The 26,732-nt window shown below is 44.9% G+C and overlaps 1 protein-coding gene across 1 annotated transcript in view; it reads right to left on the bottom strand.

Annotated features, from left to right (window-relative positions):
• Positions 1–24,085, bottom strand: part of ELK3 (ETS transcription factor ELK3) — a 162,159-nt gene extending 138,074 nt beyond the window's left edge. Inside the window, exon 1 of the mRNA XM_069491356.1 lies at positions 23,887–24,085. The gene's annotated coding sequence lies outside the window, so the exon portion shown is untranslated. The remainder of the gene's footprint in view (positions 1–23,886) is intronic.
• Between the last annotated feature and the right edge of the window lie 2,647 nt (positions 24,086–26,732).

The raw sequence follows: 26,732 nt of genomic DNA, 5'->3' as shown, positions 1-26,732 counted from the left end.
ACAGAATCGGACCACTTCTCACTCCCTCCATTGCCACCACCGTCCTTCGCCCTGTTAGTGCAATGACATCCTCCCTGGTCTCCTGGCTCCTCCCTGCCCCCTGCAGTCTGTTCTCCATACAGCAGCCCTCCAGAGCTGTTTACATCCTAAATCTGATCCGGTCAATCCTGTCATTCCTCTGCTCAGCTCTGCTCAAACCACTCAGCTCAAGGAGTCTCCACAATGACATCTAATGAATGGCCTCTCTCCAGCGCTCTCAGCCCTGGCAGACGCAAGGCCCCCTGCTAGTAGCCATACAGTATAACATCTCCTTTACAGCTCAGAAGTGGAATTTACAGATAATATTAATAAAACCTTCCTCCACACACAATTTTTGAGTCACATAATGCCCTATGTAAAATATAAAGCAGAAATCAAAAGAAAGTAAATAACAAAATATGTATTTTCTTTTTATTTATTTTTCTTTTCTTAACCTGACATTGTGAATATATAAAATATATATTTTGACACATAAACATTCAGGCACAACTACACTAGAAGAGAGGAACGTCTCCATGAATTTCAGAAGCCACCAGTATCAGAGGGCACCGCCCCGTTGAGAACCGCTGGCCTTTACCAGCCGGGCTGCCTTCCTGCCTCTGACCTCCACGCCCACCCTCTGCCCCTCAGGCCAGCCAGAGCCTGGCTTCCCGCTGTTTCGGGACCACACAAGTCACGTTCCTGTCTGGGGTCTTTGCAACTGCACGGCTTCCCTTGGGGAGCCACGTGGCCCTCTCCCTCACTCCCTCAGGTCTTTGCTGAAACATTCCTTTCTCAGAGCGGCCTTCCCTGGCCACCCTCTTTAAAATAGCAACCTCCCCTCTCCCCAGACAGCACTGCCTCTCGCCCCTCCCTGTTATTTTTCTCCGTACCACTTATCGTCTGATGTACTGGGCATTTTATTCACATGATGTTGTCTGTGTCCGCTCCACGAGGTCACAGATTTTTCCTGTTTGGCTTCTACTGTATCCCTATTGTATAAAGAGTGCTTGAATGAAAACAGTGAAGAGGGCTCTGTACTGAGTGATTGAGTGAATGCACTCACTGCTACACACACCTGGCAACCAGGGCATACAAGGTCTGCCCGGAAAGTATCCAGCCATTGTTAATATTAATATAATGGGAAGGGTGTGCGTGACATAGATGTAACCTGGCAGCCGAAGCGAATGGACTAGGATGCGCATGCGTGAACAATGACGACGTCACCGTACTAGTCAGTGGGGTGCTGGATGACATTGAGTGAGTGTGTGTACTGCGTGGCTGTCGTTTTCGAAATGACTGAGCCAGTAGAGCAATGAATCAGCATCAGGTTTTGTGTCAAGCTTGAACATTCCCCCGCAGAAACTGTTTGGATGATTCAGAAGGCTTTCGGGGACGATGCCATGAGTGCAGCACAAATAAAAGTGTCGCACAAACGCTTCAAAGATGCTTGAGAATCTGTTGAAAGTGATCCACGTTCTGGAAGGCCTCCAACAAGCAGAACACCTGAGAATGTTGAACGTGTACGGGTTAGGGTAAGAAACACTTGGAGAACTGTGTAAGGTCCCAAGGTGTCTACTTTGAAGGGGACAGAGATGTCACTATGCTATGTACAATGTTTCTTGTATCTTCTTCAATGAATGTCTCTATTTTTCATATTACATGGCTGGATACTGTCCAGACAGACCTCATATTCCTGAATCGCTTGCCTTCACCCGTCTACACCTGGCTCCTTGCCAAAACTTGTCCTTCCTGTGTGCTGCCACTTCCCACCAGACACCTTCTCTGTCCCACGGGTTGGTACTTGATCTTTCTCCAGCCTTTTTTTTTTTTTTTTTTTTTTTTTTTTTTTTTTTTTTCAGAACGGATTTTATTTGGATAACTGACTGAAGGAGTTCTCCAGCCTTGACTTCACATCTGGATTATGGCTGTTGTCACACCCCCAGGTATGATGCTATTGTGACAGCTTTCTGCAAACACTCATCTCGTCCTCCCTCTTGCCTTCTACCCTGTCTTCTTCCCTCCACCTTTCCTGATACAGCTTTGTCCACAGACGTACTTCCCCTACCATGCCTCTAAAAACACTACCCTTCCTTCAAGAGTGGCTTCAAATGCTCCCTCCTTCCTTGGTGACACCTGATCCAACACCCGGCAGTCACTCTCATGGCCTTAAGAACTCATAATTATTTGTAACTCTCATGGCCTTCATCACCTCCTTTGCTGTATAAAACCTTTGTATGTTCACCTTATCCCTTCTGCCAGAGTTGAATTGTTTAAAGGCAGGGAGTGAGTCTTATTCATCTCGTGCCTCTCTCATGGTACATGGTGGATGGTCCATAAATATTACATGAGCTAATTTATAGAAAGCCCTGAGTACAGTTCCTGGCACATAGTGAATGATGTTCAATCCATACCAGCTCACACACAAGGGAAGCAGAGTTTAGTTCCACCCCAGATGACAGTTACAACCTGTGAGGTCTGCTCGGTGGGTTTTGAGAGCCCGTGACATGTCCAGGTCCTTACTTCTCACTGTCTGTGCCTCTTCCCATGTTCCCACCTGAGTCCTCCTGAGGCTGTGGACAGTTCCTGGCACAGGTGGCTGACAACTTCCATCCCAAGTGCCTGCAGGTGTCTTCTTTCTGTCTCCGGTACAGGAGCTTGCTAGGCTCTTTGGAAATGCAGCCCACAGATGAAGGAGAGGGGCTTACTGCTCCAGGGCCAGCCCTCAACCAATTTGGATGGGAGTTGTTGGGAAAATGCCCCAGCCTCCCTGGCTTGTAGAGGCACAATTGTGAAGCATGCTACATGTGGCCTCTCAGAAGGTCCCTCCTGGGGTTGAGTCCCAGTTGCCCCTACAGTAACCTGCTTTTGGCTTTTCTCCCTCCCCTGACTTACTTCTGCCATGTCCTTACTTGTGCTTTCTGGGATCGCTCTCCAGAACTGCATGCACTCAAGTCCTGCTTGTGAGGGAACTGTTGTCACTCATGTTCCTGAAGAAATGACTATCTAGCCCCTTAGTCTAACAAAGTCCTAAATGCATGACATACCTTCCCTGTGGTCTATCAGCACCAGATATGTCAACGATGGGGGACGGGGGAAGGAGGAGTCCTTGGGTTTTTGGCAGAGACAAAGAATGGGGGTTGGGGGCACATGTGAGATTATCCCAGGTTTGCCTCTATCCTTATAGAAATTGCCCCCAAGGAAATGCTTGCAGTGACCCATAATTTTACAACAAAGGCCTACTCTCACTCTCAGATGTGATCAAACACTTGGACTTCTATAAGGAAGTATCCCTACCTTATGGAGACCATCCTGCTATGAAGACACAAAAGAGTCACTGGTTTGTGGCTCAGTTTTCTCAGCAGCTTTATAAGTTTATCAAAGAAGCTGTCACATGTTCACCAAAGCCTGTTCCTTCTTCTCACTCAGCACATAACTACATTATACCCCTCTTTTGCATTAGGTGTGATCGTAACTGAATTTCTAGACAGTGGAATGTGAACAGATGTCCACAACTTCCAGGCTGGCGATTGAAAACCTCCTATGGATTTTCCTCTATGTCTTTACAGATCTGCTGCCTGGAAGCAAAGGACTTCATGGCCCAAGGGCACAGTAGAACACAAGGTGGCAGAAGCCTGAGACCCTGAATCGCCACATGGAAGATGCCTGCATCGGACTGATGGTGAGAAGAAATAACTTTATTGGATCAAGCTACTGAAATTCTAGGGTTTGTGACACCTCCTACTGTTACATCAACCAATACAGAACTCAGTACCTAGAAGAGGAATGCTGCCATAACAAACACCTAAAATAATGGCATTGGCTTAGCTGCTAGGGGGTAATTGGTAAGAAACCTGATATAAGAAGCTGGAAAGAGGAAGAAACCTGTTCTGTAAAGTGGCAAGACATGTTGTAACGTGTTTCGTAGAATGGCAGATAGCGTGCCCACCATGCCTGTAGTCTAGGGAAAGTGACTGGAAAGAGCCAGAGTAATAGGACGTGTTGATTTTTCCCGGGGCAGGGAGTAGGGTGAAGTGATTGAGGCACCTGGACATAAAAGCAAGGAGGCAGTTACCTACACAACCTGGTCTTGACAACGAATTGTGAGACAGAAATGAAATTACAGGAAAGATTGACTTGTTTGCAAACAGAAGTGAAAGAGTCTAGACAGAGTCCAGTAATACAGAGCCTCAAGGGTTATAAAGGCCTATAGCTTCTGGATCCCCAAAGTAACAAAATATTATTTGAAAGACAGAGGCCCTTTATGACTCAGGCCTATTAGCTAAGATCTATTTAAGGATGTGAACTCCCCATCTTAGTCCATTTGGGCTGCTATAACAAATTACCATAGACCGGGTGGCTTACAAACAACTGAAATTTATTTCTCACAGTTCTGGAGGCTAGAAGTTTAAGATCAGAGTCCCAGCACGGTCGGGTTCTGGTGAGGGCTCTCTTCTGGGTTGTAGACTGCCGTCTGTCTTCTCACTGTGTCCTTGTGGCAGAAAGAGGGTGAGAGAGCTCTGTGGGGCCTCTTTTATAAAGACACTAACCCCATTCATCAGAGCTCATGACCTAATCACCTCAAGGCCCCGCCTCCTAATCCCATCACCTTTGGGATTAGCATTTCAACACATGAATTTTAAGAGACACAGTCAGTCCATTGCACCCTCTATGCCTATCATTTCAGACAATCTCAAGGTAGCTACTTTTAAGAGAGAGAGGAAAACATGAGTGAGGGAGCAAATAAATAAGTGAAATTTGAAAGTTATGTCTAGGAAAGAAATTTGAGTATGATCATTTGCTCGTGGAACTGATGGGAAGCAAAGATTAGAAGTTTTCTAACTTTCTGGGGAAATCAAGCTTTGAGTCCCTAAACTTGCACAAGCAGGAAGTGGGATTCAAAAGCTGTGCATGCCTCAAAGAGCAGGGGCTCCCCAACACCCACTTCCTGGGCTCATGGGTGGCTGTGGAGGAGAACAGTCAAGGAAGAACCTCCCAGAGAGCAGATGGGAACTGCAGGAAGCTCCTCCCAGAGAGCCAGACCAGGGTGCCATAAGAAGAGTGCAGCCAGGGAACTCACCCCGACTCCTACAGAGAGACTACATGATGCCTTCTCATCAGGACTTCACCTTGGCACAGATCAGCATTGCTGTGTATCCCTCATCCCTCCCTCTCCAAATGGGCATGTACATCACTGTATCCCATTCTTGCCCGTCACTTTACATGAGTACAAATGGCCAGGGAAGGTGGCTTGTTCTCTCTGCTCGGTGGTCAATGGACAATGAGGAAAACACCCCATCCTGATGGAAAAGGTCACACGTCACCCAGAAATCCTGGGTTTTTGACTGAATGCTGTAACTGGAAGGGATGTAGGGTTGCTTCCTTTGGGGAAGGACTGAGTGTGCGGTCTATATGGAAAGAGGGTTAGGCCAGTGAGGTTATTGGTAGCCAGAAGAGTAGACTATGGCAGCATCTGTGATGTGGTCACCATATCCATCTCCTCTTTCCCCTGGAGATACAGCTAGACTGTGCTTCCTAACTACACTTGCAGTTAGGTGTGTGTGGCCGTGTGTCTGAGTCCTGGCAGACAGCAGGAGGACAGACGTGCACTGCTTCCAGGCCTTCCCCATGCAAAACCTCTGACAGATGACTCTCCAGTTTTCTTCTCCATCTGCTGGCTGAGAGGGAAGGACTTTGGAGCTCTGGGTACAGGAAAGCTACAAGACGTAATGAGTCTGGGTCCCTGAGCCACCTGCTAAATATCTTCAAATTAATTATATGGGAGTAAGAAATAGCCATCGCTGGATTGATTAACCCAATAGCATTTTAGGGTTTCTTTGTTACAGCAACTATCATTGCCCTCAAACAACCTACCTTATAGGTATGTGGTCAGGATTAAGTGAGTTAATATCTGCAAAATGGTGCAAGGCACATAACTGCTATATAAGTGTTGAGTACTATTATTTGCTTGAGAAAAGGTAAAAATCTATTCTGACTATGGCTTGGCAGAAAGCAGCAGCAGCAGTAATTGAAATCAGCATCAACTCAGGGTAGTATTCCTAGCTTTAATTTGAAAAATCTTATAGTCTATAAGAGCCAGTCTCTAATCCTGGGCACACTCTGGCATTTATAATATATATTCTAATCCATTTCCTAAATTCCATTTCTTTAGTGCCATATAGATATGAAAGCCAAAAAACTATTCACTTTAGAACCTCTTAAACAAACCCAGGGCAACGCGTGTTATGCAACTACCCAGGCAACTTTAAGAGTTTAGATATACAGAACTAAAAGACGAAGGGAAGACTTCCATACAATAGCCTGCCCCTGGAGCAGAAAATGGTCCATCTCTATCCAGTCAAGAGCATAGCTGCAGAACTGGCAGAATCTGATCTCCTACTGATTTAAGATAGGAGAGGAGAGGAGTGGGGAGGGGAGGGGAGGGGAGGGGAGGGATGCCATAATTTCTTTGACTACATTCTAAAAGGAAAGTCAATTATTGACACATTTCACTTGCACCCTGAAACAGGTTTTTAAAGTGGACCTTGCTATTGTATACCAGAATTTGTAGCTTTGTGATATTTTGAGAAGTTTCATTTCCGTTTGACAAATACTTATTAAAGGCCTACTACGTACCTAGCTTTTTTGCATATTCAGTTCTAAAATATATCATGATAATTAGAGAATGTATTATTTTTAATATATAATGTGCTCACCAGTGTCATAAGCAATGCTGTACCATGTGAATGAGAAGAAAGGGAACTATTACAGAAGAAAGACACTACTGACATGAGAAACAAGAACAATGCTGAAGTCCTGTGCTTTTTATTAATCAATGACAGAGTTTGAAGTAGAAAAGTTGTTCTTGGTGGGGTGTTTTTGTTTTTGTTTTGAGACAGGGTCTCGTTCTGTCACCCCAGCTGGAGTGCAGTGGCATCATCATAGCTCACTGCAACCTCAAACTCCTGGGCTCAAGTGATCCTCCTGCCTCAGCCTCCTGAGTAGCTGGGACTACAGGCGTGCACTACCATGTCCAGCTAATTTTTTTGTTTTTTGTAGAAACGGGGTCTCACTCTTGCTCAGGCTGATGTTCTTATTTTTAACATGAAAAAATGAGGATTGAATCATACAGCTGTTTGTGGATCCAAAATTTTTTGAACAATCAGACCCCAAGGTGTTAGCTTAAAGATTTTAGTGCTATGGAAGGACAAGGTTGTTGTCAACATTCCAAGTCTTCTGGAGGTCTTTGGACAACCTCTCCCAACTTACCCAGCAATCACCTCTGATCTGGCTTATTTACCTCCTTCTCCAACTGGGATTCCAAGGTCAGTGATGACCATCACTACAGAATGTCAAGACCCCTTGACTTCCCAATATGACCCCCTTCCCAATTCAAGGTGCTGGTTAACTGTCAAGCCACTCATTGCATTCTGCTCCTGTCTAGGTTTCAGAAATAAAAATGATCTAGTCCTTTGCAAAGTAATTGAATGACAAAAAATTATTAGCCATATCATACAAAGATCACCTACTAATCAATAAGCAATTACAGATATTCCAAAAATATGTAAAAGATACAAATAAACAATTCACAAAATAATTAATAATTAGCCAATAAACATTTGAAAAACTTGACTTTACTAGAAGTCACATTAATATAAGTTAAAAGGACAAACATCATTTTTCTCTTAACAAAAGGAAAAGATTTAGAAGAGCTAAATATAGAGTTCTATGAGGGAGCTCAAAAATGGGCACTTTTGTACACTGCTGGGAGGAATATAAATGAGCACAAAGTTTCTAGAGCTCATATGGCTTTATAAAGCAAGTAAATTTAAACTGCATATGGCTTTGATGCAACATTTCCTCATCTCAGAATTTTTTCCTAGAAATAATCATGAATATGAGAACACTTTAGTTAGAAAGAGGGTCATTGTTTATCATGGAGAAAATTTGGAAATAAACTAGATGTTCCACAATATAAGATCAGTTAAATAAATGATGTCATGTCATTTTATAGATTACCATGCAGCCACTGAAAATAATGTTATAAAAGGCTATTTAGTGAGCAGGAAAATGTTGCTAAGAAATGACTCTTTGTGTGCCCCCCAGATTCATATGTTGAAGCCCTAATCACCAAGTTTGAGGGGGTAACTTGATCATGAGGATGGAGCCATCATGAATGGGATTAGTGCCCTTATAAAGAGATATGAGAGAGATGGTCTTTCTCTCACCGGAGAAGATAAGGCAAGAAGGCAGGATCTGTAAACCAGGAAGAGGACCCTTACCAGGAATGAAATCTGCTGGCACCTTGGCCTTGACCTTCCCAGCCTCTGGAACTGGGAGAAACAAATTTCTGTTGCTTTAGCCACTGAATTTATTGTATCTTTTTAATAGCAGTCTGAGATAACTAAGACAAATTGGGTGCTACTGCAACACTACCTAAAAATGAGGCAGTGGCTTTGGAACTGGGAAATGGGTAGAGGCTGGAAGAGGACGAAGCACATGCTGGAAACTGAAATTGTCCTGAAGGGACTTCAAAGGTGAGTCTGGTGAGAGCTCAGAAATTAAAAAAGAGAGCTGTAGAGAGAGCCTCCATCTTCTTAGAGAATACTGGAAGAAATATGGATAATAAATGTTATCCTGATGTCTGAGATGGAAATAAGAAAAACATTGGAAACTGAAGGAACAGTGATTCTGGTTATAGACTGGCAAAGAACTGGGCTAAACTGTGTCCACATGCTAGTATTTAGTGGAAGGTAGAACTTGCAAGTGAGGAAATTGAACACTTCAGTTGAAGAGATTTCTAAGCAACATGTTGAAGCGGTGGCCTGGTTCTTCCTGACTGCTGATGGTAAAATGCAAGAAGAGAGAAATGAATCGAAGAAAGGATTGTTAAGCAAAAAGAAACCAGAACTCAGAGATCTGGAAAGTTTTAACCCTGTTTATATGACAAAAAATGAGAATGCATGTTTGGAAGAGGACACTGGGAGTAGTGGACTGACCATCTGATAAGTACGTTAGTGTGGGTGTGAACCACTGACCCAATCAGCCGTCCCCGCAGAATCGATGCCAGTTTGAACTGAAGGGGACAGAGACAAGTTGGAACGAAGGAAGGTTGTTGGACTTCTTGGATTTTACAAGATGGAGCTACAGACCTATGCAGCTGCATATATGTGCACTGTTCTTCAAGACAATGGAAGAATGATCCTGAAGGTGACTCAGAGATCAGGACTGCCTCCTTGATTTCAAAAAGGGGGGCATCGCCCCGGTTTCAGCATGCCGGATGGCCTCCACCCAAAGCCATGAATGTGGGGCCACTGGGACTTTGGAACTGTTTGGTATGACAGCATATTCTAAGCAATGAGATTTAGACTGAGGAAAGGATATTCATCTCTTTTATTTTTCCTGTCAAAGTATAATTTATCCTCACTAAATACTTTCTCAACCTATTATAATTTGGTTTCCAGCCTTACCCTCTACTGAAAATGCTTGTGTTAAGGGTGATAGATAAAGAGAACCAACTATAATATATATCAGTTCCAAAGTCACCTCCTCTGTAAAAACTTCACTGACTCCCTCCGGAAGGGGTAGTTGTTCTTACATCTATGATTCCATGCCACTAATTTTATTTTATTTCATTTTGTTTTATTTTATTTATTTTTGAGACAGAGTCTCGTTCTGTTGCCCAAGCTAGAGTGCCATGGCATCAGCCTAGCTCACAGCAACCTCAAACTCCTGGGCTCAAGCGATCCTTCTGCCTCAGCCTCCTGAGTATGCCACCCCACCCCCTCCCCTGATAATTTTTTCTATTTTTAGTCGGCCAGCTAGTTTTTTTTTCTATTTTTAGTGGAGATGTGGGGTCTAACTCTTGCTCAGACTAGTCTCAAACTCCTGACCTCAAGCAATCCTCCCGCCTCAGCCTCCCAGAGTGCTAGGATTATAGCCACCGCATCCGGCCCCGTGCCACTAATTTTGTATTACATTATATTAAACAAGGCCAGGGACCATATGTGTGGCGTGAATAGATTCCACACAATATGAGAGTCATTTCTTTGCCAATCCTGTCAACCTACACACCTCTAAGCTGTGTGGGCTCCTTCAGGACAAGCAGGGTCTTCTACTTCTTTTAACCACCCTGACCACTAACGCCTCATGTGCCTAACTCGTGGCTTGTCCCAGATACTCCCTGATAAGTGTCACCGACAGACACACCCACTCACTCACTTCTCATGAAGCACACATTTAACACATGGTCACCTTCAAGTGAAGTTCTGTTTTAAATTTCAGCCAGATTCCTTCTAGAATTTCTGTGCTGCTGCTACTGACAATTGTCAGGGGAAGGAAAGCAAAGGAAGTTGTGTTGGTTCTTTTGCTTGTTACGATGTTGTTGTTTTTTTAAAAAGATACCACCCACCGAGGAATGTAGGACAAGACCATGTTAACTGACCTCAGGAACAGTCAGCAACCACAGTGAAATTCTTTGTTTTTCAAAGCTAAATCCTTAAAGCTGCTGTTCATTCATTCACAAATTATTGAGCACTTATTATGTGCCAGGAGCTGGGTTAGATGCTGAAACGCCAGTGAACAAAATAGACACTATCCCTGCTCTCGTTAATTTTCTAGAGCTGCTATAACAAAATACCACAAACTGGGTGGCTTAAAATGACAGAAATGTACCATCTCACAGCTCTGGAGACTAGAAGTCCAAAATTAAGGTGTTGGCGGCACCATGCTCCATCCAAAAGCTATAGGGGAATCCTTCCTTGCCTCTTCCTAACTTTTGGTGATGTTCCTTGGCTTGTGTCTGCAAAACTCCAACCTCTGTCTTAGCCAGCATGTGGAGTTCTCCCTATGTGTCTGTGTTTTCATGTGGCCATCTTCTTCTGAGGACCAGGCATTTGGGGGTAGCGGCCCACTCCACTCCAGTATGATCTTAACTAATGACATCTGCAATGGCCCTATTTGCACATAAGATCACATTCTGAGGCACTAAGGTTTAGGACTTTAACATATCTTTTTTTTTTTTTTTTTTTTTTTGAGGGAGCAGAGGGAGACACAATTCAACCCATAACACTGCTCTTATGGAGCTTTTAGCCTAGGAAAGAGCTACACATTAAAGGCATCATCACACAATTAAGATGAAAATGCCATTTGTAGTAACTGCTCTGATGGTAACAAGAACACTGAGAAATCATGACAGGAGAAGCCAAACCAAGGTTGAAGGAGGTGACCAGGAACATTCTCTCTGAGGAAGTGACACTTAAGCTGAGGCCGGGAGCATCCCTGGGCAGGAGAGTGACACCTAAGGGGGCCCCCAGATTGGGAGGAATTTGACAGGGGCATGTAAAGACCCTCCACAAAGGGTCTCAGAAAACCTGAGAAGACACAGAGTCTTGCTTATGTCACTTCAGTAATCTGAATGGTCCAAAACAACTGTGTTCGAAGGGAAAATTCAGTGACTCCGCTGAGCCTATCAGCGAAGGAAGAGCTGTATCATTATCAGGGTCTCCTACTATTTAAGTGGTTGTTTTGTTTCGTCTTTTCAAGGACCCTGCTGAGTGAGCCAAATTTCATTTATATTCTTTATCCCTCTGGGATCTGGCCAAGGCTGCCAGATTTCTGGATTCGTGAAAACCGGCTGAGTGTACGATTTCAGTCAGCGGCTGCTGGGATCCTCGTGAGTTTCCAGCGTGACACTATTTAGTGAAGGAGCCTCTGAAAGTATGCTTTTATATCCACCCACCCCCTCCTCCCCAAAAAGTCTCCAAAACGCAGCTATTCTAAAGGGAGTCGAGACTTCCTAAGGCAGTAGACAAAGACTTGAGTGTTAGCTCCTCGGTCAAGTTCAGATTACCTCCGACAGCAACGGGGCCTCAGTTCGTGGGACACATTTTCAGAGCCAGATGGAGAAAGGGAGTGGGTTCATCCGCCCCCTCCCGCCCCCGGAAAGCTGTGCTGGGGCTGGGTGGGGCGGGAAGTGACCCTCCCTCTTCAGAGACAATGTGTCCCACCCTGTGCCGGAGAGGGGCACATCACAGCTCGGCCCCCCAATTTCACCCACCGGCCTCCTCCGTTTCCCATGTCACCCGAGGTCAGAGAGACCCAAGCCAACAGAGGTGACTCCGCAGCCTCGCAGGAAGCTAGAGCTGTGAGAAGGAGGATGTGCCGCCCCGTGCACATCCCCAAGGAGCTGTTTGCCGACGGGGCCAGGGCCGCTTCCGGGCCAGTGTCCAGGGCCGCCGCTGAGGGCCAGGTGGTGTTGCAGTTGGCCAACTGTCCCTCCTCCATCACATTTTCCAGGAAGGGGTGGCTAGGGACCGGTGGTAGGGGGGGACGTTGTCGGCAATGAATGTTGGTGTTTTTGAGCAGGAGCCAACGCATTGTGTGTCTCAGGGGGTCTGGCAGGCTGCCCCCGCCAAGGGGGACATGCACAGCAAGCTGCCCTCCCGGGCTGCGCAGACTGGTTTGGCCTTTGCAGGGTAGGACGGGCGCGGGTGTGGTTCCTACCGTGACGGCCAAGTCTTTGCTTCCTCCTTCACATCTTTAAGCAAATGAAACAAGGCAGCGGAATGACAGGCTCGACAGTGGAAAGGGCTGTGTATGACCATTCTTGCCGGTCGCTTCCAGCGGTCAGACATCGACAGAGCGTTCTTTCCTTTGTGTTGCCCACTGTTTGAGTTGAGGGCTTACCTGAGGCAGGTGGGCATTAATCACGGTTGTCTAGCTTACCGCCATCAGCACGTAATCCCACCTTGTCGATTTCCGAATTATAAAAGACCTCTGCACTGTGGTCTGACTCCCTCCTCACAGAGCTCTCATTGGCCTGAGAAAACCCAGCAGAACAAAGGCAGGAGGAAATGTCAGAATCCAGAATGGCCAATTTCTGAGCAATTCTCTGGGAAGTTTTTCTTCCAGAACCAGGTCCTGCTGGCTCAGGGCTCTTCTTTCGGCCCCTTTCAGGGCTCCATCTGATTACAGCTTGTTTCCATTGGGAAAGCTCAATGCTGCGGGCTGTCTCCCACCTGGTGTAAATTGTAGGGGCTACTGCTGCCACCAAATCAACAAATAAAACCAGCCCCGAGGCCATTTGTCATAAATTCAAAGTTTGCAGTATTTGAAGCTGCACGGTCATTTGGGAGACTGAGTATTCCACAGAGGAAAAGGCTGATGGGACAGTGCCCGTCCCAGAGGAGACCGACCATCCTCTGAACTCACAACTTGAGCAAAGTCTGGGATCTCATCAGTAGGGATTTCAGAGGTTCCTTTTGTAGGATTGCGAGTTTTGGCAAATAAAAATTCAAGATGTTTCATTAAATTTGAATTTCGAATAAAGGATGAATGCTTTCTTAGTATAATTGTGTCCCAAATATTGCATGGAAGGATATACTTAAGCTTAAAAAGTATCTTTTCTTGCACATTGTTGGTGAGAATGTAAATTAGTACAGCTGTTACGGAAAACAGGACGGAGGTCCTTCAAAAAATTAAAAAGAGAACTGCTATATTGCTACGGTTGAACATGTCCCCTCCAAAGTTCATGTTGAAACTTAATCCCATTGTGGTGGTATCAAGAGGGGGGACATTTTGGGATGTGATTAAGGCATGATCACCTGTTGACTTATCCACCCTCATGGATGGGATTAGGTCCTTGTGAAAGGGCCAGAGGGAGGAGGTTTGCTCTCTTTTGCTCATTTGCCACGTGCAGACACAGGGTTTGCCCGCTTTCTGCCCTTCTGGTTCTACCACATGAGCACAGCAACCAGGCATGATCCTGGAAGCTGAGAGCAGCCCTCCTCAGACACCTGTAGCCTTGATCTTGGATCTCCCAGCCTCCAGAACTGTGAGAAAATAAGTTTCTGTTCTTTGTAAATTACCCCGTCTCAGGGATTTCATTGTAGCAGCTCAAATGGACTAAGACACACATGATCCGGTAATCCCACTACTGAGTATGTCTCCAAAGGAAATGAAACCAACATGCCAAAGAGATATCTGCACTCCCACGTTCATTGCAGCATTATTCAAAATAGCCAAGAAGTGGAATTAAACTAAGTGTCCATCACAGATGGATGGATAAAGAGAATGTGGTATGTATATAATGGAATACTATTCAGCCTTTACAAAGAGGTAAATTATGTCCTTCGTGACAACGTGGATGAACCTGGAGGACATTATGCTAAGTGAAATAACCCAGGCACAGAAAGACAAATACCACGTATTCTCCCTTGTATGTAGAATCTAAAAAAGCCAAACTCACTGAAGCAGAGAGTAGAATGGCAGTTACCAGGGACTGGGTTTGGGAGATGTTGGTCAAAAGACACAAAATTTCAGTTAGATAAGAGAAATAAATTCAAGAGATCTTTTGTACAACACAATGACTATCATTAATGACAATACATTGTATACTCAAAAATCAAAGAGTGGATTTTCAGTGTTCTTACCACAAAAAATAAGTATGTGAGGTAATGCATATATTAATTAGCTCAATTTAGCCATTCCACAGTGTAAACATATTTATTTCAAAACATCATGCTGTATACCATAAATAAGGACAATTGTTATTTGTCAATTAAAAATAAATTAATTTAACTTTTTGTTGTTGAGACACAGTCTTCCTCTGTCACCCTGGGTAGAGTACAGTGGTGTCATCATAGCTCACTGCAACCTCCAACTCCTGGGCTCAAGCGATCCTCCTGCCTCAGCCTCTTGAGTAGCTGGGACTATAGGTGTGCACCACCACGCTGGCTAACTTTTTCTATTTTTAGTAGAGACAGGGTCTCGCTCTTGCTCAGGCTGGTCTCGAACTCCTGACCTCAAGCAATACTCCTGCCTCGGCCTCCCAGAGTGCTAGGATTACAGGCGTGAGCCTCCATGCCAGGCCAAAAAAATGAATTAATTTTAAAAAGCATTTGTTCTTTATCTAAAATTCAAATTTAACAAGGCATCCTGTATTTTCTCTGACTACCCTACCCCAGGTGAGAATGCCTCCAGAAGCTTCTCCTGAAGGCAGTAGTGAAAGGAAACCCTCTGTAAATGCTGGTGGTTTCTTTATTCAGTAATTAGCCTTTAAACTCTTCTAGTGCCTGGTCTTCAGATTCAGGGCATTGTTTATTTATGCAGGAAACCTGAATGACCAGTTGTCATCAACCCAGCCAAAGGGACTCTTCACAAAAGAGAAGCATCGTCCCATAATAATTAAATCTGCAGGTAGTTTTATCCCAAGGCAATAAATCTGCAGGTAGTTTTATCCCAAGGCGAGCTGCTGTGCGGGCACCCCAGCCCACACACTCTGCAGCGTTCAGAATACGGGGCCCCCATGGGCGGCTTGGCTGGCTCTCCCTTCTGTATCACCTGCCCGGCCTCTGCTGTCCTCTGTTAGGAGGGCACACCCCACCAGCTCCTCCTGGGCATTTCCTCATTCCTCCGTCCAGAGCACCTCCCTGTAACTATTTGCCTGAGAATCCCGGCCAATATTTGGTGGAACAGTCAGTTACATTTTTTTTAATTGAGGTGAAATTCACATAACATAAAATGAACCATTTTAAAGTTTATGACTCAGTGGCAGTTAGCACATTCACAGTACTGTGCGACTTCCACCTCTGCTCAGTTCCAAAGCGTTTTCTGTACCCCCAAAGAAAAGCCTGTCCCCATTAAGCAGTCTCTGGCAATTTGCTTTTGGTCTCTTCAAAAATGGAGAACCTCTCCCTGTGAGGGGAGTGAGAAATGCAAGAACAAGTCTTGGGTGGAGTCAGTGAATAGGCTGGTCTCCCCCCGATGTGTACAGTTGAAGGCTGCACCATCACATGGCTCCAGAGAGACTGTGTGTGGATGAAATGAGCCCTGGGGGGTCGACAGAAGAGGGTGCACTTTAAGGCAGGGCTCACCAGAGAAACGTCAGAAGCTGCCAGACTGTGAACACAATGGGCAAGGGAGTCACAGGCATGGGAGGGTGTCTTGGGAAGGGTGTGAACCTGCCCACAGAGCACATTCTTGGGGACGAGGGTAAGAGAAGAGGCACCAAAAAGGCACACAATTGGGTCTGAGCTTCCGGGTTCAGAGGGAACAAATGAATCATGCTGTCGAGGTGTCCCGTCTCCGCTTGGCCTTGGACGATGAGTACCTTGAGGCTTCCTGCTTTACAGGAGTTAGTTCCTTCTAAAGGAACCCTTGACTCTGCTCTCTGCAGAGACCAACCCTCTTTATTGTATATAAAATCTGGTGCAACCGCATTTTTGGAGACCGCTGCTACTTCCTCAGTGACTTGCTTGCAGCGGTTTTCTTTCTCATCCAGCGAAAGTTCCAGCTTCCTTTATTCTTTTGTTGTCGACAGGGGTCCCCAGCTCACCACAAAACTAGAAGTTTCCCAGCGTGGAACAGAGCTGTAGGAGTGGAGTCAGCATTGAGCGAATGCCCCCTTTTTGCAAAGGATGAAAGGGAAAGAACAAACCCAGAGGAAGACCTTCCTGGGACAGTTCGAGCTGCCGGGGCGGCACAGAGTTTAACAGTCCTTCATTGAACGAACGTTTATTCAGTGCATGCTTGGATGAGGCACTGGGCTGGAAGGCGCAAGTGGTCACAGCTGACCCTTGGGTATTGCATTCTAGGTGCCAGGCACTGTTCCCAGGGCTTCACTTATATTCGTCCATTGAAGGACCACAGCCCTGTGACTATGGGAAAATGAGCTTTTCCCACCACCTGCCTGAGGGTGGGGATGGCCACAGTGGGGTTTGTCTTGTGTCCAGTCCTCACCTGCCACCTCAACCCTCAGGAGGAATTGAACCCTCCGCCACTCTCCCTCAAATGCAGTAATCACAGCACACAAAGAAGTTGTGGTAACGAGAGAGAGAAGTGGAAAAACACAAATATCTCTACCCCTCTGCACACACTGTGCCTGCCCCACAAATGTCTGTAACCTCTAAACATCTCCTCATTCTCCTGTGATCTGTAGGGCGGAAGCAGCTGTCCACTCTGTCCGGCTTTATGATACTTCGCTCAGGTATCAGAAAAGGTACAGTATTCAAATGGATGCCCTGAATAATACGTCTTTGGGCATCAGGCAGGAAGGTCTGAAGGTGAAAAACCCTAAAACAAATGCACAAGGGGCCCAGTTGATGTTTCCAGGAATAGAACTGGAAGAATCTCCTTGGCCCAGCCTGGAAGGGAACCACTCATCCTGGGCCCTGCCAAGGTAATTATACTCTTTCCTAATAAAGATAGTTTGTTAAATAAATAACTTAGTGCAATTTGATTTTATACCCTTATAAGATTTCTTTTCATACTAACAAATCCACCAATTGAGGAAAAGTCTTTATTTGTGTCCTGCAATGGGGATCAGAAAATACAGTGACTGTGTTTTTCCTTCCAACCTGCGCTTAAATAGGAGCATTATCACTGTAAACTACACTCCATCTGAAACGGTGTTTTACTTTTTAATCTATTCTTGAAGGCTGCATACTCTCATCTTGTTTCCTATCTTGGATGAGGTTGTAGGAAGGTACTGTGTGAGTGCACATGAGTGTGTGTGTGTGTGTGTGTGTGTGAGAGAGAGAGAGAGAGAATGAGAATGAGAATGTTGAAGTCTTTCAAGGGAGGTTAGAGAGCCACGTGCAAATGAGCTTCTGTCCCATGGCGGGCATTTAGAATCACAGTGCTTAGAAGAAGTGGGATAATGAGCGCTGCTGGTTATGATATTGCTTCCCTGGGACACTTCAGGAAGAATGAGGACACTAATTGGCTGGTCTGGCAAACAATTCAAGATGCATCCAAAAGAAGGAGCCAGCTGCTAGCAGGAAGTGAATGGAAATGCACCTTAGCACTGGCCCTTAGCAGTGCACAGATGGTGACAAGTGGAACCCTTAGGAAGAGGGCAAAGCTCTCATTCATCAAGAGGGGAACTAGGGGATGGGCATCACCTCCAGTGAAAGGCCTCTGCTTTCATTTTAAGATCATACAAGGAGTTTGCCCACATCACAAACCTCTTAGTGTGAGCTTAGTGGCTTTGGGGAGTTTCCAGGCAGCCTAACTGGGTAGGGCTAAGAGTGAGGCTTTAGTGGAAGCAATGGAGATGGAAGTGATTGGTTTAAGATAGTGGACATGGGCATCCTCTAGTCTGGGCTGACCTCATGTGTGAGGCACGTTGCACAGCACAGAACGCTAGAGGGCGCCATCGACGCGCAAACGGCATTCCCCAGACACCGCCCCTGCTGCTCCCCGCGGGTCTCAGCCCGCACAGCTGTCCGCAGCAAAATTCACTCCTGATTTCTTGGAAGTTGAGCCTCCAGTTCAACTTCATTCCATCAACTCGGTGTGGCCCTTCTAGTCCCCATGCAGGAAGCATTACAAGAGCCAGCAGCTGCTTCAGTAAGCCCTCATTTCTGCACGGGGCTACCCCATACTCATCTCAGATATAGAAATTCCTGAACATATCAATGGAAATGGAATAAAATCCCTCAGATCCAGATTAACTTGGCTGGGATATAGGAAGTAGGATGGAGAGCAAAAAGACTTAGTATAAAGACTGAACATACTTAAAATGGCATGTCATTTATTTAATTTAATCTAATTAATTCATTCATTTATTTTGAGGCAGGGTCTCGCTCTGTTGACTAAGCTAAAGTGCAGTGGCTTCATCACAGCTCACTGCAATCTCAAACTCCTGGGCTCAAGTGATCCTTCTGCCTCAGCCTCCCAAGTAGCTGGGACTATAGGTGCACACCACCACGCCTGGTTAATTTTATTTTTCTATGTATAGGCATATATTTTGTAGAAATGGGATCTTGCTATGTTGCCCAGGCTAGTCTCAAACTCCTGGCCTCAAGTCATCCTTCTGCCTCAGCCTCTCAAAGTGCTGGGATTACAGGCATGAGCCACCTCACCCAGCTGATATGTAATTTCTTTATGCATGAGTACAGAGAGGGAATCACTTAGGATAGAACTATTAATATTATCCAAATTTTTTTAATTGAACCTCTAAACGGATTAAATAATATAGAAAATTTACGATCCTGCTTAACAAGAAGTCCTGAGATAGGAGAGGTACAAAGTCAGTCAATTCAATGCTCAACAATGTTAAGAAAGATTCAGGTTCTTTCCATTCTCACTGAGCAGGACAACTTTGACTCTCTGGCTACCTCCCATCGTGGTTACAAGATGATAGCAGTGGTTCCAGACATCCCATGCAAGCCCCACAACATCCTTTGGATGTACAGTCCGTGTGTGTGTGTGTGTGTGTGTGTGTGCGATCACAAAGGGAAATCTTTCCCAAAAACACATCATAGTAGAGCATAGCTTAAGCTACTAAAACAAAAAAGCTAAAAAATATGATTCAAACAAGGAAGACATTTATTTTCTTCCCACTTGCCAGTCCCCACGTACATAAGTCTTTCTACCTTGCTGCTCTGCCCACTCCCTAGAATCATGTGCTTACCCCAAGTTGGATCATCAGTGCCACCTCTCAGTCCACAGAAAGGGGATGAGAAAATGAAGAACAAGCAATTTCCTTACTAAAAACATGATCTGAAAATTAGACTCATCATTTTTTCTCACATCTCATCAGCCAAACTTAGTCACATGGCCACACCCTGTAGCAGGGAAAGCTGGGAATTGCACTCTGTACCGAGCATGTGCCTAGCCGACACAGAGGCATACTTCTGATGACGGGAAAGGAAAAGTGAACAGGGGGAGCAAATAACATTCTCTGCCACACTCCTCTGGTAGATTTCTGCTCATATCTCACTGGTCATAATTACATAACATGATCAGACCTAAACCACTAACAACTTGGGGAATGAGACCGCCATGACTGACTTGGACCAGGGTTCTCAACATCAGCACCATTAACATTTTGGACCAAAGCATTTTTCACTGTCGGGGGCTGTCCTGTGCACTGTAGAATGTTTAGCAGCATCCCTGCCCGCTACCTGTTAGATGCCAGTGGCAAAACCCTCCTTCCCATTGTGACAACCTAAAATGTCTCTAGACATTGCCAAATCACTTTCAGTTGAGAATCACTATCTGAGACCAACCAGGATTTTACCCTAGAACAGGACTAGGATGCCCCTTGTCCTGAGTCATACTTGCAAAAGATGGACACAAATCAGGGCTATTCTAACAGGAGCGATAAGGGCAATGGCTGCTGGACAGGCAATCAACAGTGTCAGCTACATACAAGAAGAGAACAAATGTCAAAGAACATGCTATCAAATGGAGGCCCTGTCAGACCATCTTCAACTTGTTTATCTATTCAACATATATGCATTAAAGGGATACCAAGTGCCAAACTGTTTCAGGTGTTGTAGGCTCTGGAAATACAGTAGTGACTAAGCAAAGCGCAAAATCCCTGCCTTTATGGATCTTGCATTTTAGCACATGGCTAGGTAACAGTTGAGAGTCACCTACGGAGGTGGTAGAGGGTAGTAGTGAAGCACAGCCATCAGAATTAAACACGCCTGGACCCAAATTCTTCTTCTGCCACTTATTAGGTGTGTGACTCCAGGCAAATTACTTTCAGCTTTCTGAGTTCCATTTCTCTTATCCAGTAAGTGAAGATAACAGTACTACCCACCTGTTAGGGTTACTCTGAGGATTACAAGAGACAAACTCTTTAGCCCAGCACTTAAGACAAAATTGTCTCTAAATAAATGTTAGCTATTTTATAGCAAAGAGCACTAGATTTGGAGTCAAAAGTTTTTCATTCCACAAACATTTGTTGTGCATATACTATGTGCCAAGCTCAGTTCTGGACTCTGGGCATCCGAAGAGTCAGATGACTAAGACATATGCCTTGTCCTGAGAGAGTCCTCCAATTTCAGTATCTAGCGGGTCAATGCTGAGGTGGAGGTGAGGGGTGGGAAGATGAATCTAACCTGGGTATAAGTCCTGGTTTAAGCCTACAGTTTTTTCAGCACCTGGATCAATGCCTGGCACCTAGTAGGTGCTCAAAAAACACTTGCTGAATGAAGAAATGAATGAATGCTTCTATACAGTGAGAACAAGAATTCTGACTCACAGAACTGCTTTGTAAACTACAAAATCCTCTGGAAATGTCAGGGAAGTCAGGAACATTGAGAATCTTTTGAGATTATCAAAATAACTGATTTATGGATAAATTGATAATATCAAAGCTTTTCAAGTGCTTAGAATCCATTTGACTTCTTAAATATATTGTTTACATGATTATCCCAATAAACTCCTTCTCCCATTGACTGGAAAAATCAGCTTTGAACCAATTCACATTAAATCATGGTAAATATGGGTGAGATCCAAATGAATTTATTTGGGTTTAAATATTTTTTAAGTTATCAGTAAAATTCATTGACTTCATCCATAAAAATAGATTTGAATTTTCTTAGAATTTGTTTTGGCTAAAGAAATGGAGACAGTAATGACAAACGACAATCTAACAAACAAAATTATTGACGACAACACTGACTCTGTTCTTCCAATGTGCTTTTTATTTATTTATTTTTTTTTTGAGACAGAGTCTCACTCTGTTGCCCAGGCTAGAGTGAGTGCCGTGGCGTCAGCCTAGCTCACAGCAACCTCAAACTCCTGAGCTCAAGTGATCCTCCTGTCTCAGCCTCCCGAGTAGCTGGGACTACAGGCATGCACCACCATGCCCGGCTAATTTTTTTCTATATATATTTTTAGCTGTCCATATAATTTCTTTCTATTTTTAGTAGAGATGGGGTCTCGCTCTTGCTCAGGCTGGTCTTGAACTCCTGAGCTCAAACGATCCGCCCACCTCGGCCTCCCAGAGAGCTAGTATTACAGGAGTGAGCCACCGCGCCCGGCCCCAATGTGCTTATAATTATTTTATTCTGACTTTTTTGTTTTTTGGAGAATCAAGTCGTTTCCACTTAGATAACCTCTAAATCTTCAAAAGCAGATGTATTTAATGTAAATGAGGGGGGCAATAGAAAAATTTCAGAGAAAACAGAGGCCCAAATTGATGTCATGCTGGAGGGAAGGGTTTTGGGGCTGTTATCCCTGCCTCATTTCTGTAAAATGCTTCATTTAAATCTGGAAAAATAACAAGGTAAAATGTTTGCTGAATGCCTGAGGGCAGAGATGGAAAAAGCAAAGGTAAACTTCACAGAGAATGAAAGGTTGGCAGGAAATGGCGAGATGAGATTGGGTTTGAAAAATAGGAGCTTATTTATCAAGAAGGAAACTATGAAAAGATCAAACAAAGTACCCACTCCCCTTTGCACACTCTCCCAAATGACTCTGGATATGCTTATGAGGTGACGGTAACCACCACTATATTAAAACTACAGGAACTTTCAATTTTCTCCTTGCTACTTGGCCTGAAAAATGGGTCACTGTCCCCACAGTGAATGGCAGGGCTCAGTTTATAGCTTTGCCAATTAGCTAGGCTTTCGCATACATGGATAACTGCACGTCTGTTTATATCCTATGATCCGATTATATATGTTTTTCCATTAAAAATATCTGTTGAAATAAGCATAAATCGTAATCACTAAAAGTGTTTTTACATATTCAAAACAAAGTAAAAGCAGGAACAAGAGTTAAAGACACACCCACAAATAGGTATAGTCAAGTTCCTTCTTCATGAAGTCGGCTGTTTATATTTTCTGGTTCAATCTCAGAGGTTCAGTAAGGAATTCGTTGTGAATCTTTTCTTGGGAACAAAAGTCTTTTATAAAGAATTTTTGACCTTCGGAGCTTACTGTGCTTAAGAGACACCTTGTGGGGATCCCTCCAACCCACAGCCCCACCCCCGTGGCCACAGTTCCCACTGGGGGGCCTCCGCCATGATTCACTGGTCTCCAGTAACTCGGTTCCTCTCCTTGGGCACTTCCAGCCTCAGGCTGGTTCTGGCTTCCTGCTGTTGTTAATCCCTTCGTGATTTCTCATCTTTTTGTGTGCCCTAAACCCTGCCCACACCACTGTAAAACAATCTGTCATCAGTTAAACCCTAACTGGGCGCCTGCCACTTGTTTCCTGCAGGCACCCTATCCCTCTCCCTGTGTTATTTCCTATTGCTTCTCTAACAAATCACCACAAACTTGAATGTCTTAAAAATCCACAAGTCTAATATCTTACAGTTCTGAAGGTCAGAAGTCCAAAATGGGTTTAACTTGGCTAAACTCAAGGTGTCAGCCGGATTCATTCCTCTGAAGGTTCTAGGGGAGAATCCATTTCCTTGCCTTTTTCAGCTTCTAGATGTCGCCTGCATTCTTTAGCTCATGGCTCCTTCCACTCTCTTTAAAACCAGTAGTGTAGCATCTCCTCCCTCTCTCTCTCCCCCCACCTCCCCATTTTTCATCATATTGTCTTCTCTGGCTCTCACTCTCCTGCCTTCATCTTTCCCTTACAAAGTCCCCTGAGAGTCAATTGAGTCCATCCGAATAATCCAGGGTAATCTCCCCATCTCAAGTTCCTTAATTCAAGCACATCAGCAAAGCCCCTTTTGCCATGTAAAGTAACATATTCACAGGTCCAGGAATTAGGACTTGGACATCTTTGGGAGGCCAGGGTGGGCATGATTCTGTCTACCACCTCCCTTCAAGACAAGGGAGCCTTCTGTTTTCTTTCCCAAGGTTCTGTTTCCTCAAATAGAAATACGGTCATGCATTGCTTAATGACAGGGATGTGAGCTGAAAAATACATCGTTAGATGATTTGGTTGTTGTGCAAACACCCTGGAGAGGGTACTCACACAAACCTAGATGGTACAGCCTAGGCTCTATGGTATAGCCTATTGCTCTAAACTACAAACCTGTACAGCATGTTACTATGCTGAATACTGTAGGCAACTGTAGCACAATGGTGAGTATTTGTGTATCGAAACATAGAAAAGGCACAGTAAGAATACAATGTAAAAGTTAAAAAATGCCCTGTCTAGGGCACTTACCATGAGTGGAGCTTGCAGGACTGGAAGTTGCTCTGGGTGTCCGGGAGAGTGGTGAGTGCAGGTGAATTTCCTTCTGTGTCTCTCTCTTCCCCAGGTGGTTGTCCTCACTCTCATGGTCAGAGCTGGCTCACTGCTCTGCGATCCCTGTCCCAGTGCGGGGGCAAGGAAAAGAGGATGAGCAGCTTCCTTAAGGATGGAACTCCGCAACTGCAGACATCATTCCTACTCACACCCCGTTGATCAGAATTCAGTGACACGGCCACATCAAGCTGCAAGGGAGGCTGAGAAGTGTAGACTATTCTTGGGCAGCCATGTGCCCAGCCAAAATTCCTGGGCTCCTGCAACATCCATAAAGGAAAAGAAAATGGAAGTTAGGGAACAATGAGGAGTCTCTGCAGCTTAGTTTTCTCCTCTACCAAATGGGAAGGTAGTACTGACGGTGAGGGATGAGAACTGACCACAGTACACCACTGTGTACAGTAAGTGTTCAATCCGTGTCAGTTTATGTTCCTGCACTGCATTCTCCCCTCTTCTCCTCCAGGCTTGGGTCCTCCTGTCTGCCCCAAAGTAAATGCAGACTATGAATGATCCAAGAATATGAAGGCATATTCCACGGGATACTGACCTCCTGGGTGTGTGGGTGTGGGTTGACTGGGTCTTTTAAAGGTGCGAGGATGGAGCAAACCATCTGGCACCCACGGAGGGCCTGGCCCACCAAGGTGCTGGAAGAATGTATGGTGTGGTTAATAAATAATCTCTCTATAGACATGGAGCAGGTTCATGCTGAAGAGGGGAGAAAGGAGGGAGAGAGGCTGAAGACAGAATGATGGAGAGGAGGAAATAAAAACAATGGAGGAAAAGGAAGGGGCCAACACCTTTATGTGAATTAGAAAAAGATTATCCTTCCTCAAGACCGGTTATTGCCGTCTGCCTCAACATTGCTGTAATACGTATACAAATCTATGCTAACTAGGATAGGAACAGTGCCTCCTAGAGTTGTTCAGTTTACAACCAATGCAACTAGTCCTAGAAAAGCCACACAAAGGTTGAGGGATCAGGGTGAATGGGAATAATAGAGAATAAGAAAAAAAAAAAAAAGCCCCACATTGGTAGGAAGTGTGAGAATCGGGGATTGGAAATAAAAGTGGATGTTATAGACTGAAGTGTGTCCCCTCAAGATTCACACATTGAAGCCCTCACCCCCAGTCTGACTGTATTTGGAGACAGAGTCTTTAGGGGGGTAATTAAGGTTAAGTGAGAACACAGGGTGGGGCCTAATCTGATAGGACAGGTGTCCTTATAAGAAGAGTGGAAGAGACACCAGTTATCTCTCTGTCTCTGTGTAGCAGAGAAGAGGCCATGTGAGGCACAGGGAGAGGGCACACAGAGAGGGCTCACCAGAGACCACCCCGAGGGTGCTTTGATCATGGGCTTCTAACCTCCGGAATGGGGAGAAAATAAATGTTTAAACCACCTAGTCTGTGGTGTTCTGTTACAGTAGCCTGAGCCGCCTAACAGGTATTAAGTGGGGAAAAGGGAAAAGGTTCATCACAGCAGAGGGAGAAAGACTGGAGAGAAAGGAGGGACGAGAGAGAAGAAGAACTTCGCTTTAAGACCTAAATGAGGCTCAGTTCTTTCCTTCACACTGTGTATCTGGACTTCAGCAGGGAGTGTCGTCCATGAATCTCTTGAGACAGGCCAGTGTTTCGGTTCAGTCTTTAATAGTGGGGCTCTAGTGCCACCTGGTGGCAAAATGCTTCATTCATTCATTCATTCATTCAAGAAGCATCTATTGAGTGCCTGCTCTGTGCAAGGTATTGTGCTACACAAAGAAGTAATATTGGTGAACATCAATGAACATTTACTCCGTGCTGAGCTCGGTCCTGTGTGCTTTACATGGAGAGATGGTTTAAGCCCCACCACACCCCTCTGGGGTGAGTATTATTATCTCTGTTTTACAGAGGAGGAACTGAGATTCTGAGAAACTAAGCAACTTGCTCAAGAGCCTGCTGCCAATAAGTGAGAGAGTCAGGTCTTGAAGCAGGGAGCTGGCTCCCAGAACTCTTGACAGACACGCTGCCTGCCCTTGAGAATCTCACAGTTTCTTCTTAAGAAGAGGTAAATAACCAGTTTAAAGGATTTGTGTAAAAAAATAAAAACTAGTAATATGAAATGGAAGCACACTGTTTTATTCTTTACAGTTTCTGGTTTTGATTCACTATCAAGAATCTTTTCGTTTGGCTAAAAGAGGCCACGTCAACTGACTCGCGGTGCATCTACTGGGTTCGGGCACTCTGGCCCAGGCTGGGAGGGTTGCAAAAAGTGGGAAGTCCGCACTCCACAGGAGCATTTCTGCAAGAGGGAGGGGAAGGGAACTAGGTGGAAGGCAGAGCAGGAAAGCGGGGAGAGAGGGGAAGGAACTGTAGAGCTGCCCTATCCAATATGGCAGCCACAAGTCAGTATTTAAATTCTAACTTTAATGAATTAAATTAAATTAAAAATTCATTTCTTCAGTTGCACTAGCTACAACTCAAGTGCTGAATAGCCACATGTCTACTGCTGCCGTAATGGGCTGCGTAAATACAAAACACTTGCGTCATCACAGAACACTGCTTTGGACTGCTACAGATACCTTGTCCTGGGGAACCGGGTCTTCCCCATGGCTGAGCCAGGCCCAGGTCACCCAGAGACCATATTACAGCTGGGAGTCGGCAGGTGAGTGACAAAGTCAGAGAGCAGAAGTGCCACAATCCCAGAGCAAAACCAATGGTGCCTCTTTTCCTCATGAAATGTCTCAGGGACAGGCTGAGAGTGGAGATTTTGAGTTTAATTAGGACATGGCCACG

Source organism: Eulemur rufifrons, chromosome 16, assembly GCF_041146395.1.
Source record: "Eulemur rufifrons isolate Redbay chromosome 16, OSU_ERuf_1, whole genome shotgun sequence".
NCBI lineage: Eukaryota > Metazoa > Chordata > Mammalia > Primates > Lemuridae > Eulemur > Eulemur rufifrons.
The sequence above is the reverse complement of the archived record's forward strand: the minus strand, read 5'-3'. Positions and strand labels throughout refer to the sequence as shown.